The sequence below is a fragment of the Artemia sp. Qi Xiang Cuo genome, chromosome 4 (genome assembly GCF_049724085.1).
Source record: "Artemia sp. Qi Xiang Cuo chromosome 4, ASM4972408v1, whole genome shotgun sequence".
Taxonomy (NCBI): domain Eukaryota; kingdom Metazoa; phylum Arthropoda; class Branchiopoda; order Anostraca; family Artemiidae; genus Artemia; species Artemia sp. Qi Xiang Cuo.
In genome coordinates, this window is record NC_142797.1 from 62,007,736 (window position 1) to 62,025,248 (window position 17,513).

The 17,513-nt window shown below is 36.3% G+C and overlaps 1 protein-coding gene across 1 annotated transcript in view; it reads left to right on the forward strand.

The window, feature by feature from the left end:
- LOC148953308 (MIT domain-containing protein 1-like) overlaps positions 1 to 17,513 on the forward strand; it is a 97,759-nt gene that overhangs the window by 79,093 nt on the left and 1,153 nt on the right. The window lies entirely within an intron of this gene.

A 17,513-nucleotide genomic window follows, 5' to 3' on the forward strand; every position in this document is an offset into this window, starting at 1 on the left:
TTGATGTTTGAACTATTTTAGACAAAATGGCTATCTCAAAATTTTTATCGGATGGGTTTGGGGAAAAAGGGCTTGGGGAGGGATTAATTGCCCTTGGATCTCTTTTGACTCTTTAAAAGTGAACTATACTTTCCATTTTCAATCAAGTGAGCCTAATCTGAAGTTTATACGTACATCCCTTCTATAAGAACCATATATGCCCCAAGGGCATAACTTACAACGCCTGTCCCCGGGCCCTGGAGGTTGTTTCGATCCCAGAGTTTTAATATCTGATGTTTCAGCTATTTTCAAGGAAATTGTCACCTAAAAATTTTTATCGGATGGGGTTGGGGAAGAAAAAAGCGTGGTGGGAGGGACTTGCTACCCTCAGATCTTTTTTGACTCTGAGAAGGTGAACTAGAACTTTTAATTTCCAATCAAATGAGCCCTCTCTGAAGTATTGATCTTTGAACTATTTTTAACAAAATTGCTATCTCAAAATTTTTATCCGATGCATTTAGGGGAAAAGGGGCGTGGGGGGGGAATAATTGCCCTCTGATCTCTTTTGACTCTTAAAAACTGAAATAGAACTTTCAATTTCCAATCTAATGAGCCCTCTCTGAAGTCTATGCGAGCATCCCTTCCATAACAGCTATATATGCCCCCAGGCATAATTTACAACGCCTACCTCGGGTCTTGAAGGATCGTGTCGACCGTGGAGTTTTCTTTACCTGATCTTTGAACCAGTTGGAAAAAAATGCTCTCTCATAGTTCTTATCGGATGGGTTTGTTTAAATAGGGCGAGGGAGGGCGGGGGGCTAGATGCCCTCCAATATCTTTTGACTCTTAAAAAGTGAACGATACCATTCAATTACCAATGAATTGAACCCTCTCCGAAGTTTATACGAGCATCCCTTCCATAAGAACCATATATGCCCCCATTGCATTACTCAAAACGCCTGCCCCCGGGCCCTGAGGGGCTGCTTCGACACAGGAGTTTTTTTTTATATGACCCTTGAACTATTTTTAACGAAATGGCTGTCTCAAAATTTGTAGCGGTTGGATTTGGGGAAAAGGGCCCTGGGGTAGGGGGTTAGTTGCGCTCCGATCTCTTGACTCTTAAAAAGTGCACTAGAACTTATAGTTTCCAATCAAATGTGCCTTCTAAGTTTATACGAAGTTTATACGAGAATCCCTTCCATAAAAACCATATATGTTCCCAGGGAAAAACTTGTAACGTCTGCCTCCGGGCCCTAGGGGGTTGTTTTGACACCTGATTTTTTTTTACCTGACCTTTGAATTAATTTTAACAAAATGGATATCTCAAATTTTTTTCGGACGCATTGGGGGGAAAAGGGGTGTAGGGGGAATATTTGCCCTCTGATCTCTTTTGAGTCTTAAAAAGTAAACTAGAACTTTCAATTTCCGATCAAGCTAGCCCTCTCTAAAGTTTATACGAGCATCCCTTTCATAAGAACTATATACGCCCCCAGCACAACACTTACAACGCCTACCCCCCGGGCCCTGGGGGATTGTATCGACACCCGTGTTTTGTTATCTAATTTTTGAACTATTTCAAAAACAAATGGCTATCTAAAATTTGTAGCAGATGGGCTTTTGTAAAATGGGCGTGGGGGGAGGCTTGTTGCCCTCCGATCTCCAAACTCTTAAAAAGTGAACTTTCTAGAACTAGAACTATAACTTTTAATTTCCAATAAAATGAGCCCTCTATAAATTTTATACGAGCATCCGTTTCATAACAACCATACATGCCCTCAGGGCATAACTTAGAACGCGTGCCACCGAGCCCTGGGGTGTTTTTTCGACACCCGTTTTTCTTATCCGATCTTTGAACTATTTTTAACAAAATGGCAATCACAAAATTTTCATCGGATGGGTTTGGAAAAAAGGTGGGGGGGGCTAGTTACCCTCGGATCTCTTTTTAATCTTAAAAAGTGAACTCGAAATTTCAATTTCCAATCCAATGAGTCTTCTCTGAAGTATATACAAGCACCCCTTTCATAAGAACCATATATGGTCCCCAGGGCATAACTTACAACGCCTGCCCCGGGCCCTGGGGGGTCTCAAATTTGTTTTTGGATGCATTTGGGGGGAAAAGAGCGTGGGGGGCTTGTTGCCCTCCAATCTCCTTTGACTCTCAAAAACGGAACTAGAACTTTCAATCAAATGACCTTCTCTGAAGTTTTTACGAGCGTCCCTTCCATAAGAACCATATATTCCCCCAGTGCTTAACTTACAACACTTATCCTCCGGCCCTGGGGGGTTATGTTGGCCCCGGATTTTAGATATATGAACTTTGAACCATATTTAAAAATGGCTATCTCAAAACTCTTTTCGGATGAGTTTGAGGAAAAAAGGGCGTGGAAGGGGGAAAGGAGGGGCCAGTTGTCCTCCAATCTCTTTTGACTCTTTAAAAGTGAACTAGAACTTTCAATTTTCGATCAAATGTGCCCTCTCTGAAGTTTATACGAGAATCTCTTCCATAAGAACCATATGTGACTCCAGTGCATAACTTGTAACACCTGCCTCTGGGCCCTAGAAGGCTGTGTCGACACCGGAGTTTTTTTTATCTTACCCTTTAACTATTTTTAACAAAATGGCTATTTCAAAATTTCCAATCAAATGAGCCCTCTCCGAAGTTTATACAAGCACCCTTCCATAAGAACCATATACGCCCCCAAAGCATTACTTACAATGAATGCCCCCGGGCCCAGAGGGGGGGGGGGGGGTGCGTCAATACAGGGGTTTTTATTATCTGACCTTTGAACTATTTTGACCAAAATGGCTATCTCAAATTTTTTATCGGATGGGGTTTGGGAAAAAAGGGCGTGGGGGGCTAGTTGCCCTCCGATCTCTTGAATCTTGAAAAGTGAACTAGAACTTTCAATTTCTAATCAAATGAGCCCTCTATGATGTTTATACGAGCACCCCTTCCTTAAGAACCATACATGCACTCAGGGCATAACTTAGAACGCCTGTCCCCGGGCCCTCGGGAGTTGTATCGACACCGAAGTTTTATTGTCCGACCTTTGAAGTATTTTCAACAAAATGGCTATCTTAAAATTTTCATCGGATGAATTTGGAAAAAGGCATAGGGGGGGGGGGCTAGTTGCCCTCGGATCTTTTTTTATTCTTAAAAGGTGAACTCGAACTTTCAATTTCTAATCGAATGAGCCCTCTCTGAAGTTTATACTAGAATCCCTTTCATAAGAACTATATATGCCCCAGAGCATAACTTACAACGCCTGCCCCCGAGCCCTGGGGGGTTGTGTCGACACCTGAGTTTTTGTTATATAATTCTCGAACTATTTAAAAAAATAGATATCTCAAAATTTGTAGCAGATGGGTGTGTGGAAAAAAGGCCGTGGGGGGGGGCTAGTTGCCCCCCCCCCGCTGACTTTTTAACTATTTTTAACAAAATGGCTATCTCAAAATTTTTATCGGATGCATTTGGGGAAGAGGGAGCAGGAGGCGTATTATTCTCCAATCTCTTTTGACTCTCAAAAACTGAACAAGAACTTTTAATTTCCAATCAAATGAGCCCTCTCTGAAGTTTTGACGAGGATCCCTTCCATAAGAACCAAAGATTCCCCTAGGGCACAACTTACAAAGCCTGCCGTCGGGCCTTGGGTTTTTTTTTCGACCCCCAGGCCCGGGGGGGGGGGGGGGGTAGCGTCAATACAGGAGTTTTTCTTATCTGACCTTTGAACTATTTTTAACGAAATGGCTATCTCAAATTTTTTATCGGATGGGGTTTGGGAAAAAAGGGCGTGGGGGGGGGCTAGTTGCCCTCCGATCTCTTGAATCTTGAAAAGTGAACTAGAACTTTCAATTTCCCAGGGCATAACTTACAACGCCTGCCCCCGAGACCTGGGGGGTTGTGTCGACACCTGTTATACAATTCTTGAACTATTTAAAAAAATAGATATCTCAAAATTTGTAGCAGATGGGTTTGTGGAAAAAAGGCCGTGGGGGGGGGGCTAGTTGCCCCCCCTCCTCTGACTTTTTAACTATTTTAACAAAATGGCTATCTCAAAATTTTTATCGGAGGCATTTGGGGAAGAGGGAGCGGGAGGCGTATTATTCTCCAATCTCTTTTGACTCTCAAAAACTGAACAAGAACTTTTTATTTCCAATCAAATGAGCCCTCTCTGAAGTTTTGACGAGGATCCCTTCCATAAGAACCAAACATTCCCCTAGGGCACAACTTACAAAGCCTGCCGTCGGGCCGTGGGGGTTTTTGTCAACCTTGGTGTTTTTGTTACATGATCTTTTCACTATTTTTAAAAAATGGCTATCTCAAAGTTCTTACCGGATGGGTTTGAGGAAAAAGGGCATGAAGGGGGGGGGGGGGCTAGTTGCCCTAGTTGTATGGACTCCGAAGTTTTTCTTATCCCACCTTTGAATTATTTTTAACAAAATCTCTATCTCAAGATTTTCATCGGATGGATTTGGAAAAAGGCGTGGGGGGGGGGGGGGCTAGTTGCCCTCGGATCTTTTTTCACTCTTAGAAAGTGAACTCGAACTTTCAATTTCTAATCAAATGAGCCCTCTCTGATTTTTTTTACGAGCATCCCTTTCATAAGAACTATATATGCCCCCAGGGGATAACCTACAACGCCTGCCCCCGAGCCCCGGGGGGTTGTGTCGACACCTGAGTTTTGTTATATAATTCTTGAACTATTTTAAAAAATAGATATCTCAAAATTTGTAGCAGATGGGTTTGTGAAAAAAAGAACGTAGGGGGGGGGGCTAGTTGCCCCCTCTCCCTTCTGACTTTTGAGCTATTTTTAACAAAATGGCTATATCAAAGTTTTTATCGGATGCATTTGGGGAAGAGGGGGTGGGGGCGTATTATTCTCCAATCTCTTGACTCTGAAAAACTGAACAAGAAATTTTAATTTCCAGTCAAATGAGCCCCCTCTGAAGTTTTGACTAGCATCCCTTCCATAAGAACTAAATATTCCCTCAGGTTACAACTTACAACGCCTACCCTCGGGCCCTGGGGGTCTTTGTCGACCCTGCAGTTTTTGTTATATGATCTTTGCACTATTTTAAAAAACAATGGCTATCTCAAAGTTCTTACCGGATGGGTTTAAGGAAAAAGGGCATGGAGGGGGGGGGCTAGTTGCCCTCCGTTCTATTTTGACTCTTTAAGAGTGAACTAGAACTTTCAATTTCTAATCAAATATGCCCTCTCTGAAGTTTATACGAGTATCCCTTCCATAAGAACCATATATGCCCCCAAGGAAAAACTTGTAACGCCTACCCCCGGGCCCTGGGGGTTTTATCGACATCGGAGTTTTTTTTTTATTTAAACTTCGAACTAATTTTAACAAAATGGCTATTTGAAAATTTTTGTCGGACGCATTTGGGAGGAAAGAGGCCTCCAATTCCAATCAAAATCAATTTCTAATCAAATGAGCCCTCTCTGAAGTTTATACGAGCTTAGCTTCCATAACAGCTATATATGTGCCCCGGGCATAACTTACAACACCTACCCCAGGCCCTGGAGGATTGTGTCGACCCTGAAGTTTTCGTTATATGATCTTTGATCCATTTTGAAAAGCATGGCGCTCTCAAAGTTCTTATCGGATGGGTTTGAGGAAATCGGGCCTGAAGGGGGGTTGGTTATTTGCCCCCTAATCTTTTTTTAATCTTAAAAAGTGAACGAGAACTTTCAATTTTCAGTCAAATGAGCCCTCTTCGAAGTTTATATGAGCATCCCTTCCCTAAGACCCATATATGCCCCCAGAGCATTACTTACAACGCCTGCCACCGAGCCCTGGTGGGTTGCGTCGACACAGGATATTTCCTTTTCTGACCTTTGAACTATTTTTAATGAAATGGCTATCTCAAAATTTTTATCGTATGGGTTTTGGGAAAACTGTATTGGGGGGGGGGGCTAGTTGCCCTTGGATATCTTTTGGCTCTTAAAATGGGAACTAGAACTGTCAGTTTCCAATCAAATGAGCCCTCTTTGAAGTTTATACGAGCATCCCTTCCATACCAGCTATATATGCCCCCCAGGCATAACTTACAACGTCTACCCCAGCCCCTGAAGGATTGTGTTGATCCCGGTTCCTATCGAATGGGTTTGAGAAAAACAGGGTGTGTGGGGGCTAGTTGCCCTCCGATCTCTTTTGACTCTTAAAAAGTGAACCATAACTTTTAATTTCAAATCAAATGGGCCCCTCCGAAGTTTTTACGAGCATCCCTTCCATAAGAACCATATATGCCCCCGGAGCATTATTTGCAACGCCTGCCCCCGGGCCCTGGAGGGTTGCGTCTACACAGGAGCTTTTCTTATCTTTCTTACCTGAAAAAGGGTGTTTGGGGGGGGGGGTGATAGTTGCCCTCGGATATCTTTTGACTCTTAAAAAGTGAACTAGAGCTTTCAATTTCCCAAATGAGCCCTCTCTGAAGTTTATACAAGTATCCCTTTCATAAGGATCATATACGCCCCCGAGACAACACTTATAATGCCTACCCCCGGGCCCTGGGAGGTTTTGTCGACACCGGAGTCTTTGTTATATAATTTTTGAACTATTTTAATGAAAATGGGTATCTCGAAATTTGTAGCGGATTGGTTTGGTGAAAAAAGACCGTGGGGGGGGGGGGTCCAGTTGCCCTCTGATCTCTTGACTTAAAAAGTGAACTAGAACTTTAAATTTCCAACCAAATGAGCCTTCTATGAATTTTATACGAGCATCCTTTTCATAAGAACCATACATGCCCTCAGGGCGTAACTTAGAACGCCTGTCTCTGGGCCCTAGGCTTGTATCGACACCGAAGTTTTTCTTATCCCACCTTTGAATTATTTTTATCAAAATGGCCATCTCAAGATTTCTTCGTATGGGTTTGGAAAAAAGTGTGTGTGGGAGAGGCTATTTGCACTCGTATCTCTTTTGACTATTAAACAGTTAACTCGAACTTTCAATGTTCAATCAAATGAGTACTGTCTGAAGATTGTGCAAGTATTCTTTTCTTAAAAACCATGCTTGCCCTCAGGGCATAACTTACAATGCCTGCCCCCGGGCCCTGGGGCACGACACCTGAGTTTTTAATTATCTGACTTTTGAACTATTTTTAACAAAATGGCTATCTCAAAATTTTTATCGGATTCATTTGGGGAAAAGGGGGTGTGGGTTGGGGGGAGGGCTAGTTACGCTCTAATCTCTTTTGGTTCTCAAAAACTGAACTAGAACTTTCAATCTCCAAGCAAATAGGCCCTCTCTGAAGTTTTTACGAGCATCCCTTTCATAAGAAACATATATTCCTCCAGGGTATAACTTACTACGCCTGTCCTGGGGGGTTGTGTCGATCCCGGAGTATTCGTTATATGATCTTTGAACAATTTTTAGGAAATAGCTATCAAAAAATGGCTTCTAAATTATGCTCTCCGGGCATAACTTGGAACGCCTTCCCCTGGGCCTTGGGGAGTTATATCGACACCGGAGTTTTTCTTATCCAACCTTTGAATTATTTTTAACAAAATGGATGTCTCAAAATCTTTATCGTATGGGTTTGGGAAAAAAGGCGTTGGGGGGGGGGGGGCTAGTTGCCCTTGGATCTCTTTTGACTCTTAAAAAGTGAACTAGAACTGTCAATTTCCAATCAAATGAGCCCTCTCTCAAGTTTATACGAAAATTCCTTCTATAATAACCATATATTCCCTCAGGGAATAACTTACAACGTCTGCCCCCGAGCCCTGGGGGGTCGTGTCAACACCGGAGTTTTGGTTATATGATCTTTGAACTAGTTTTAACAGAATGGCAATCTCAAAATTGTATTGGATGCATTTGGGAAAAGAAGGGCGTCGGGGGGGGGGGCGGGGCTAGTTAACCTCTGATAACTTTTGACTCTTCAAAAGGCATTAAAACTTACAAATTCCAGTCGAATGAGCCCCTTCGAAGTCTATGCGACGACTCCTTCCATAAGAACTGCCTCTGGGAAAAGAAAAAATAATAAATAAATAATCAAACAGTTCGCGGTAACGAACTGTAAGTAAGGAGCGACCCGGCTCAATAGTAACCGAAACTCTAAAAGACGAAATTTTTATACCAATAGATACATCAAAAGAATTGGATTTTTATGCTGATCTTAAATATATAAGTTTCATTAAGTTTAGACCTATCCATCAAAAGTTACGAGCCTGAGAAAATTCCCCTTATTTTGAAAAAAAGGGCAAAACATTCCCTAAATATATTCTTCAATTTCTTCAATATTTTTCGAACATATAAGTCTCATTAAGTTCAGCCTTACCCATCAAAAGTTAAGAGCCTGAGAAAATTTGCATTATTTTCGAAAAAAGGAGGAAACGTCCCTTAAAAGACATAGGATCTTAATGAAAATCACACCATCAGATTCAACGTAACAAAGAACACTACTGTAGAGGTTTCAAGCTCGTATCGGCAAAGATGTGGAATTTTGTATTTTTTGCCAGGAGAAAGATCACGGGTGCGTGTTTATTTGTTTGTTTGTTGTTTTTTTTTTTTCCAGGGGTGATCGTATCGACCCAGTGGTCCTAGTATATCGTGAGATGGCTCATTTGAATGGAAATTAAAAGTTCTAGTGCCATTTTTAAGTGTCCAAAATGATTGGAGGGCAATCTGATCCCCTCCCCCGCCCCTTTTTTCCTCAAAGTCGCCTGATAAAATTATGTGATAGCCATTTTGTTCAGCATGGTCGAAAAATATAATAACTATCTCTTTGAGGATGACTTACCCCCACAGTCCCCGGGGAAGGGCTGCAAGTTATAGACTTTACCCAATGTTTACAAATAGTATTGTTTATTGGGAAGTATACAGACATGTTCAGGGGGTATTTTTCTGGTAGTGGGGAGGGTGTCGGGGGTTACGTCGAAGGATCTTTCCATGGAAGATGTTTTCATGGGGGTAGGGACATTACTATGAAGGAAGCGCTGGATTTCCTAGCATTATTTAAAAAACGATCAGAAATTAAATAAAAAAAAACTAGTTTTTCAGCTGAAAGAAAGGAGCAACATCAAAACATAAAGTGAGCAGAAATTATTACGCATATGAGGGGGATCGCCCCCTAGTCAATGCCTTACTCTTTACGCTAAAGTTTTTTTAGTACTTTCATCAAAGCTATTTATTCTAATTAAACGGCCTCTGGGATTAAGGGGTCATTCTTAGAGAGTACGAACAAAATTCGAACTTTAGCGTAAAGAGCGAGATATTGGCTAGGGGGTGAATCCCCTAATATACCTAGTAAAAATATACGAATATTAAAGTTCGTTACGTAAGTTAATATGTAAGTTACGTATATTTGTTACTAATAAAACGTTCGTAAATAAAAGTAGACTAGCTCGTAGCGATTCTACGACGCTCCCGTACAAACAGGTTTTTTTGACTAGCTCGTAGCGATTCTACGACGCCCCCGTACAAACAGTTTTTTTTCTGTTAATTTTACTTTTACTGGTCATTACACTCTTTGCCAGGGAATGACGAAATTTCAAAGTTCAGTCTACTGGTCATTACACCTTTGCCAAGAGGATTTACGCAATTTCAAAGTTCAATGTCTTTTTTTTTAGTGGTAAACCAAAACCGATGTCTCTTTTTAGTTGCCAATTATTTTTTGTATATATTCAGGTTTCATATTAGATTCTCCACCAGTTTTGAATAGTTTTATTCGAGATAACACTACAAGCATTTTTTGTAAAAAATATTTACATAGAAAAATGGATAATTCTAACCAATTTCTGGTGAGTAAAAATATTCTCATTATTATATTAAAAGGAATCGATCGGTAATTTGGGATTAGAATAAAATGTTGATTTTTTTTTAATGTATTAATTGTTACAAAAGCTTCCTTTTTTTGAGTTTCGGTTTAATTCTTTCTTGAATTCACCTGCTGGATTAATTATTTATTTTAGTAAAGTAATAATTTATTTTAGTAAATTAATAATTTATTTTAGTAAAGTAATAATTTTTAAGTGTCCTAAATTTGAAGGGGGCTATCACCGTCCTGAAGACGAGGTTAGGTTCTTCGCACAGTGGATACCTAAGAACATACCTGATCGGGATAAATCCATAAGACATGTTAAAAACCATCCTATATCATGGGACCATCGTTTGTGGATGTTTAAGAGTGAACTCTAAGTACTATTTTTATGTAAACATTTGTTGTTGTTGTTTTTTTTTTATCAAAAAAAATCTGTTAATAAATTTAAGCAATAAATATATTTAATCTTAAACCCTTCATGTTATTTATAATATTTATATTTTAATCAAGTAAAAAAATCTTTCCTGAAGTCATCTCTTGGATACACAATACAGAAATTTTCATTAAAGAAATTATGAAAAAATTGTAAGTAAGTAGCAAATTCTTTCTTGAATTCACCTGCTGGATTAATTATTTATTTTAGTAAAGTAATAATTTATTTTAGTAAATTAATAATTTATTTTAGTAAAGTAATAATTTATTTTAGTAAAGTAATTATTTTTTTTAGTAAAGTGATTATTTATGACGTTATGTCTGCTTTACAAAAATATTGGATGAAACATTTTATTATAATACTTCAACAGAATTAAAATGAATATTAATAAATTAATGAAATTAATAAATAGGAGTTCAGTAATGATAAACTCGCACGGTTTAGTACCTCGGGTTATCGAAAAAGATTGAAAACTTGGTACTTGTGTATTATACGGCAAACACTCAAGAAGTGAAGTTAAAGCAGAAAATGGGAAAGTGGAAGAGTTGTAGCCTAAAACAGTCATCCTACAATAAGGTGGGGGGAAAAACCCCGTCGCTCCCCTCCCCCCATAAATTGTGATTAAAATAATTTTGGAATAAATAATTTTGAAAATTAGAATTTTGACTTTTTCTGCTCTATTTGCTAGATTTCAGACATTTGAATTCTTCTTCCAGCAGCGTTGGATATCACAGAATTGTCAATACTTAGCAACATCACCCTCTTTCAGGTAAAATCGTGGTTTGGTATGACAAACGAACATAGAACCATATTATTCTGACACCAACATAGAATATGACACGATTTGAAAGAAAAGGTTAAACATCAAATTAAAGTATATGAAAATTAAAATAATACAAACAAATTTATTGCATGATTATAATATAAACCTCACTATACATATTAATAATTAGATTTAACGTCAAATCATATATGAGAACTGTTCCACCATGGTTTCAGTTGTTTAAAATCCTTTTCGTAGAATGACCTCTTATGTTGTCTCTTAAAGGGCCGCCTTTTCTCTTCTCTTAGAACATAATCATTATAATAATCCGAGTTATATCTTGCTTTATATACATTTTTCATTGGTTTTTCACTGCTGTCTTTTACACTATAGAGAAAGTCCTCTTTTTCCAGTCTCTTCTTTTGATCTTCCTTTTCTATTATATTAATCCTTCTTTTATGTGAACATACTTGCAACCGGTATAAATTTCTCTCCACATCACATATAATTTTTCTTCTCGTTTCCTCCTGATTCTTCTCCTCTGTCTCTGCCTCTATGCTGTCTAAACATGCGGTAGGTTCATGAGAATGTTCAAAATCATGAAAATATTCTTTACAAATACAACAGTTGCAATAAAAGGATATTTCTAACTCAACTTGTTCACTCATATTATTACACTGCTAACTAAAAACTTAGTGAATTCTATTGAGAAACTAACCAAAGAAACTGAATATATCAAGAGGATTTGTTTTTACACTGGTCACAGTGTGCTACATCTCGGGGATTAAAAGAGTCAAATTTCACCTTAAAAATGCCAACATATCTGATCAAGTAATTTAAGGCTCGAATCAATTCCGTAGAAAACACTCGATACCCTTAAGATGTCCCATTCAAATTATTAAACCTATGAAAATTCATGATTATGTAATTCAGTCACTTTTACAGAAAACTGTACATTTTTGTTACCAAATTCGGGTCTTTTTTTTTAGTGCTTTGAATTTTTTTTTCCAATTGCAAATTTTCTTTGAAAGTTTGGACAGAAAAAAAAGCCATACTTCACATTAAAGAGTAAGGAGCTAAGGAGGAAGCAGCTTCCTTCATTTAAAGAATAATCTGTACAAATAGGTTTCGAAACTGTTCTTACTTTTGGTTCAAAAACTCTTTTTTTATTCAATTTTTGATTGTTTTCCAAATCATACCCAGGCCTCACTGAGATATTAAGTGAAGTATCGGTCCCTTAACTCCTTGGTTAATTGCTTTTTAAAATATTTAAATCAGTAATTGCACGTTGATTAATACATCCTATGTTTAAATTTGCAATTTCAATTTTGTATAAAATTTGAATATACGTAAAAAAAATTGGCGATGAATAGTAACTTTGGAATACTTTGGAATAAATTTCAAAATTCTAAGTTTGGAATAACTTTGAAAAAAAAATGGAATTCTAACTTTGGGATAACTTGTTAATATTCTTACTAAAGAATTTCGATCGGATGAAAAGGAGTAGTAATGTTTGTATGGATGGAAATTCAGTGAGACTTTTGATCTTCTACATAACTGAAACCCTCACAATCTCTACAATAGAATTTTCTTACCGATAAATAATTACATACATGTGTTTAAATATATTGAAATACTTCATAGAAAAAGGAAAATATTGCCAGTTATAAATTGCTGAAAACTAAGTTCCTAGCAGTATTTACCACTCCAAAGAAATTTCCTGGTGGGACTGATGATGACCTGCCTTGCCTTTTTCCATCTCTGTACTGGTAGATATGGGTGTGTAATATTTTAGCTGTGTAGAGAAACAATTTAATTAATTCCTACCCCCTCCCCCTACCTCTTTCAACAATTATCTGAAAACTCATGAAGAGTAAGCAGTTTGTCCATTAAAACGTACTATTTTAGGAATCTACACTATCCCCCTACCTTTACAAAAAACTCTTTTTTTATTCAATTTTTGATTGTTTTCCAAATCATACCCAGGCCTAACTGAGACATTATTTGAAGTATCGGCCCCTTAAATCCTAGGTTAATTACTTTTTAAAATATTTAAATCAGTAATTGCACGTTGATTAATACATCCTTTGTTTAAATTTTCAATTTCAATTTTGTATAAAATTTGAATATACGTAAAAAAAATTGGCGAGTAATAGTAACTTTGGAATACTTTGGAATAAATTTCAAAATTCTGAGTTTGGAATAACTTTGGATAAAAAATGGAATTCTAACTTTGGGATAACTTGTTAATATTCTTACTAAAGAATTTCGGTTGGATGAAAAGGAGTAGTAATGTTTGTATGGATAGAAATTCTGTGAGACTTTTTATTTTATACATAACTGAAGCCCTCACAATCTCTACAATATACTTTTCTTTCAGATAAATACATTAAATACATGTTTTAAATACATTGAAATACTTCATAGAAAAAGAAAAATATTGCCGTTATAAATTGCTGAAAACTAAGTTCCTGGCAGTATTTATCACTCCCCAGAAATTTCCTGGTGGGACTGATGATGACCTGCCTTGCCTTTTCCTCCTCTGTACTGGTAGATATGTGTGTGTAATATTTTAGCTGTGTAGAGAAACAATTTAATTAATTCCTACCCCCCCCCCTACCTCTTTCAACAATTATCTGAAACCTCGTGAAGAGTAAGCAGTTTGTCCATTAGAAAGTACTATTTTAGGAATCTACACTATCCCCCGCCCTTTCCAATGACCCCCCCCTAATTATAGTTGATATAATATATAGTTATTGATACTTTTAAATCAATTAACTTCTCAGAATTTTAAATTGCTTGCAAATTCATCCTCTTTAGGGTAAAGTCGTAGTTTGGTGCCCTAAAATGGCAGAAAACAAGACTTTCCCCTGGTCCAACCTGTGTGGTCACTTAAAAAGGAACTTTTAATTTACATTTGAATGAGCTCCCTCTCAATTATCTTGAACCTTCAGTTTGATACAATCACGTCTGAGTAAAATCAAAAGAAATAAACATGCATCAACGATGTTTCTTCTGAAAAACATTGCAAAACTTAACATTTTGAAGATTGGAACTTGTAATCAAAATGTAAATATCATTTGATATGTGTCTCATGTCCCCCAAATTTTTTAAGATAGTACATTTTTATAAATATAAAAAAAAGTTTAGTAAAATTCTACGGTACTGTTCTATTAGCTGTAAACCATACAAGACGTAAAGTTCGGTTAATGCTAATGAAATAAAACAAAGTAGGATAAAAAATGTAATAGTTTAGAAACAAAATTCAGTTACTGCAAAAAAAATTAATAAATAAATATCAGAATGCTATATGATTCCCAACTTGAACTCCGATTAACCATCACCAAAGTGTCACAATGCCGTCAGTATGTCAACACCCCTCGGAAAATAGGAGGGGGAGGGGGGGGAGGTAAAGGTCAACTGCGAAGTCCTTGGCACCTTTCCAAACGAGCGGAGATTCCCCACTGATTCCTACACATTGCAAAAAGTGAGCAGTAAGAAAACTCCACGTTTTCAACAAGACTGGTTTTTTAGGGACCAATCAGGAGAGATATGAAACGTCGACATAGCTTTATTTCATTTTTTTATGGTTCATTTAGACGTGGTTTCGTGCGCGCACGTAACCTCGTCTAAATGAACCTTAAAAAAAATTAAATAATTTTTTTTTAAAAAAAAATATGCTATTTTTTATGCTATTTTTTAGGTTCTATGCTCGTTTGTCATACCAAACCACGATTTTACCTGAAAGAGGGTGATGTTGCTAAGTATTGACAATTCTGTGATATCCAACGCTGCTGGAAGAAGAATTCAAATGTCTGAAATCTAGCAAATAGAGCAGAAAAAGTCAAAATTCTAATTATTTTTTTAATTTTTTTTTTAATAACGGGGTTTTTTCCCCCCACCTTATTGTAGGATGACTGTTTGAGGCTACAACTCTTCCACTTTCCCATTATCTGCTTTAACTTCACTTCTTGAGTGTTTGCCGTATAATATACAAGTACCGAGTTTTCAATCTTTTTCGATAACCCAAGGTACTAAACCGTGCGAGTTTATCATTACTGAACTCCTATTTATTAATTTCATTAATTTATTAATATTCATTTTAATTCTGTTGAAGTATTATAATAAAACGCTTCATCCAATATTTTTGTAAAGCAGACATAACGTCATAAATAATTACTTTACTAAAATAAATAATTACTTTACTAAAATAAATTATTACTTTACTAAAATAAATTATTAATTTACTAAAATAAATTATTACTTTACTAAAATAAATAATTAATCCAGCAGGTGAATTCAAGAAAGAATTTGCTACTTACTTGCAATTTTTTCATAATTTCTTTAATGAAAATTTCTGTATTGTGTATCCAAGAGGTGACTTCAGTAAAGAGTTTGTTAATTGCTTACAATAGAACTATTCTAAAGAACATTAAGGGTTTAAGATTAAATATATTTTTTGATTAAATTTATTAACATATTATTTTTTTTGAGAAAAAAAAAAACAACAACAACAAATGTTTAAATAAAAATAGTACTTAGAGTTCAATCTTAAAAATCCACAAACGATGGTCCCATGATATAGGATAGTTTTTAACATGTCTTATGGATTTATCCCGATCAGGTATGTTCTTAGGTATCCACTGTGCGAAGAACCTAACCTCGTCTTCAGGACGGTGATAGCCCCCTTCAAATTTAGGACACTTAAAAATTATTACTTTACTAAAATAAATTATTAATTTACTAAAATAAATTATTACTTTACTAAAATAAATTATTAATTTACTAAAATAAATTATTACTTTACTAAAATAAATAATTAATCCAGCAGGTGAATTCAAGAAAGAATTAAACCGAAACTCAAAAAAAAGGAAGCTTTTGTAACAATTAATACATTAAAAAAATCAACATTTTATTCTAATCCCAAATTACCGATCGATTCTTTTTAATATAATAATGAGAATATTTTTACTCACCAGAAATGCTTAGAATTATCCATTTTTCTATGTAAATGTTTTTTACAAAAAATCCTTGTATTGTTATCTCGAATAAAACTATTCAAAAAACTGGTGGAGAATCTAATATGAAACCTTAATATATACAAAAAATAATTGGCAACTAAAAAGAGACATCGGTTTTGGTTTACCACTAAAAAAAAAAGACATTGAACTTTGAAATTACGTAAATCCTCTTGGCAAAGGTGTAATAATCAGTAGACTGAACTTTGAAATTGCGTCATTCCCTGGCAAAGAGTGTAATGACCAGTAGAAGTAAAATTAAAAGAAAAAAACTGTTTGGTACGGGGGCGTCGTAGAATCGCTGTGAGCTAGTCAAAAAAAATTGTTTGTACGGGGGCGTCGTAGAATCGCTACGAGCTAGTCTACTAATAAATCTAAAAGTTCTAGTGCCCTTTTAAGCAACTAAAAAAATTAGAGGGCAACTAGGCCCCCTTCTTTCCCCATTTTCTCCAAATCCTCCGATCAAAATTTTGAAAAAGCCATTTAGCCAAAAAAAAAAATGTAAAATTAATATGCAAATTTCGTTTTAATTATTCATGTGCGATGAGCCAAAATCAAAACCTGCATTAATAAAAAAAACGTTCAGAAATTAAGTAAAAAAAATTTAACTGAAAGTGAGAAGCGACATTAATGCATAAAACGAACAGAAATTATTCCGTATATGAAAAGGGCTTTCGCCTCCTCAACGCCTCGCTCTTTACGCCAACGTTTGACTCTTTCTCACAACTCTATTTTTTTAAACAATAAAAAACTATAGCGTAAAGAGCGAGGCTTTGAGTAGGGGACAGCCCATTTCATATACGGAATAATTTCTGTTCGTTTCAAGTTTTAATGTCGCTCCTTACTTTCAGTTTTTTTTTTTTTTTTTTTTTTTTTTTTTTTTTTTTTTTTTAATTAATTAAACATTGGAGCCGTATGGCCTTTACTATAGGCAATGCTATAGCGTTGCCCTTGATTATCCTGAAATTAAATATATGCTCAGGCTCAATTTTATCACTTAGCTTTCCGTGAAGATGAGGACCAGAAAGGCATATTGCAATAACAGCATTAAAGTGTCATTGTAGTGACTAATAAATGTAACTGTTTCTGCGCTATTTAATATGGACAGCGCTGCTAGATTACACTGTGAATGTTACAATAATTATAGCAACATTAGCGCTTGTAAGTAGCACGGATACTAAATATTGTTTTCAGTCATACTACTAAGATAGTATTTCCTATTGGCTTAACAAACTCAAGTACATTTTCTGGAAGTTATGTTAAACTCATAAAATAATGATTGAGTTTATGTTTTCAATTAACTTTTCATAGAAAAATTTACTGAAATTGATTTTACTAGTTTCTAAAGCAGTACTAAAGTTACTTATTTTAACAAATAAACAATTAAATATAACCACACCTTTACCCAAGGAAGAAATTTATAAATAAGTTTGGTCTAAAGGACCTAGGTGGAAATTTGAAAATTATGGTATAAAGTTCTAACTTTGGGGTTTTGACTCTTGAGAATTCATTATAATAGAATTCCAAACATCCTGTAAGATTTTATTTGGCA